The following is a 3,055-nucleotide window of genomic DNA, read 5'->3' on the forward strand; positions in this document are numbered from 1 at the left end:
CACCCCTCAGAACACTCCCGATGCCCAGACGAAGGCCCGGCTCAGAGAAGGTGCTCAATAAAAAACACGTAAGAAGAAATGAATGGAGTCAGCTTTGGATGGCGGCGAACACACCAGACGAGAAGCTCGCATTCTCACGGCGGAATGTAGAGAGCAAACACACAAACTATAAATAAATGATGTAGTATGTTAGGGAGTAAATGCTTGGTAGGATGGGGAGCAGAGCAGGATAAGGGCGTGCCAGGAGAAGGCTGGGGTGTACTTTTATATAAGGTGGTCCAGGTGGCCTCAGAGAGACAATAGGACTTCAGCAAAGACTTGAAAAAAGTGAGTTTGCTATGAGGATATGCAGGGAAAGAACGGTCTGGGCAGAGGGAAAGAGCCCGTGCAAAGGCCCTGAGGTGGGGAATCCAGGAGCAGAGGCAGCCAGTGGCTGGAGTGGAGTGAGAAAGGGAGGGAATAGTGGGTAGTAGGGGGTGAGGTGGCTGGAAGGGACGGTGGCAGATCGTGCAGGGCCTTGTGGGCCACGGGGAGGCCTTTGGCTATTTCCGTGAATGAGATGAGGGCAGAGGGAAGGTTTTGAGCAGAGGGCAGACGTGAATCTGACTTACCGGGTTTAGCAGGCTCCCCCTGGTGGCCGTGGGGAGCATGCACTGTAAGGAGGCAGGATGGAAGCCAGATCGGAGAAGAGACTACTGCACTGGTCCAAGCATGAGATGACAGTGGCTTGGAACAAGGAGATTGCAGTGGAGGGTGGTGGCCAGGACTGGATCTATCCTGGATGTTTCACTCATGTATTCATTCATTCATTTCATCCACCAGGCTACCAATAAATATTTATTGAGAATCTTCTCTGTGCCAGGCACCGGGAGTACTAACCACTAAGCGAAACAGACCTAGACCTCTGCCCGGAGACAGACATTAATCTAATAGGCATACAATAAACATATCGTTGCACACTGCAGTAAGTAATGGGAAGGAGGGGAGCAGGAGACGATGAGACGGACGGTCACGGCAGCGTGCCCCAGCTGGGGACCTTCTCGTTCAAGCTCCTCATCATGCACGTGGGGAAACTGAGGCACAGAGGGATCAGGACCACACAGCAAGTCCCTAGCGGAGCTAGGAAAAGAACTGAGCCCGTATCTTCCCTACGTGGACCCCCCGGAAGGTGGCTGTCAGGCCCCTATCACCACTTCCCCGAGCCCGGGCCTCCCCGGCTGCAGCCACCCGTGGTTTATGACCCCCAGAAGCTCCTCCGAAGTGTCTCGTCATCGAGACCCTGGGCCACAGGAGCTGGGCTCGTCCCCGCCCGGGCCCAGGCAGCGGCAGATCGATTGTGCGTGTGTGGCCCTGATACTCCGTCTCATTAGGCCTTCGTTTTCATCTCCTGGCTTCCTGGCAGCCTTCAAATTATCCCATAAAATTTATTTACTATTTCATGAATACATAAGCAGCAGGCAGGCACAAGCTTTTTATATATTTACACTGTATATATTTCACGGGAGACTTATAGCTGTCTCTAAGGCAGAGAGGGGGAGAGGGAGAGAGAGCGAGCAGACGGAGCCGGCAGCTGGTGGCAGAGGGAGGGAGGCGGTGGGAGATGCACGGAGAGCGGGCGGGGATGAGGCTTCCCTGGTGCCCACAGCCATGCGGGGCCGTGCCGGGCTGACCCGAGGCTGCCTGAGGGACGGAGGGGACAGTCCACGCTGTGACACTCGTCCTGGGGAAGTGGAGTCAGGGCAGAGGTTCTGGGGTCTGAGGGCTGGGGCTGAGATTGAAGTCAGGTCAGTGGTTCTGGGATGTGAGGCCCCAGTCTTGGAACACAGTCTGGTTAGTGGGCACTGATGGGCCACAGGGGAATTCTGATACTGGTCAAGGACTGGATCCTCATCCCGGCCCCAGAGTAAGCTCTGACCGCTGCTCCAGACTGAGTCCTGACCCTGGCTGTAGAGAGAGCCTGGATCCCAGTTTCAGACCAAGTCCCATGACAGCCACAGACTGAGCCCTGATCCCAGTCACAGCCTGAGCTGTGACCCCTGTCACAGACTGAGCCCTGGTCCCAGTCACAGCCTGAGCTGTGACCCCTGTCATAGACTGAGCCTCAGTCTTGATCAGAGATTGACTACTGACCCTAATCCCAGACTAAACCTCAACTCTCGTCACAGATGGACCCCTAACACTGGTTCCAGACTGACCCCTGATCCCAACCGTGGACTGAGCCCCGACACCAGCCTGACGTGACCCCTCACCTTGGCCTGCCAGCTCACAGAGTTTCTCTCGTGCACACAAGCAGCAGATGAAGAGCTCACAGCCCCAGCCACAGACCCCTCCTTCTCCCTGTGGGTCTGTGTGGTGGTCATGAATGGGGTCCATGAAAATTCTGATTCTCTTCCTCTAGATAGGAGGACTGCCTTCCCTTGATGTAAGACATGGCCATGTGACTTGCTTTGGCCAATGAGATGTGAGCAGGAGTGAAGTGTGTCATTGCCAGGTAGAAGTCTTAAAACACTATCGCCCTGCCAGAGTGACTGGTGATGTTCCATAGGTTGGAGCCCTCACCAGCCCACACTGGACATATAGCTTCAGTGAGATATGAACTTATGTTCGGTTGTTTTAAGGCACCGAGATCTGGGGCTGCTTGTTACTGCAGCATAATCTGACCGATACGCTCAGAAACCTCTTTTCCTCTGCAGGCAGCTGCTTTAGGTTCTGTCCATTCCTGATTCCCAAGATTTTGTCTTACAGAAGGGTTCTAGGGTCCGGAAGCCAGAGGGAAGGTGAACGGAACGTTGATCAGCATATCAGAAAACCCCTCACACAGGGCCAGGCACACAGTAGGCACTCGATAAATGCTTGTTAAACTGAAAAATATGTATTTTTTCCCACTACATCTGACTCAGTCCTCTAGCAAAATTTCATCGTCTCGATACAGTCGCATGCCAGGTCAGGACCCCTATAGGATAGAGGCTCTGCCCAGGAGGTTGCTCTGGAATTGAATCCTGTCTCCAGCGTCAGCAGCGCGAACTTCGGAGAGACTCAGATGACCTCATCTGTG

Source organism: Pteropus medius, unplaced genomic scaffold (assembly GCF_902729225.1).
Source record: "Pteropus medius unplaced genomic scaffold, Ma_sr-lr_union100, whole genome shotgun sequence".
Lineage (NCBI taxonomy): Eukaryota > Metazoa > Chordata > Mammalia > Chiroptera > Pteropodidae > Pteropus > Pteropus medius.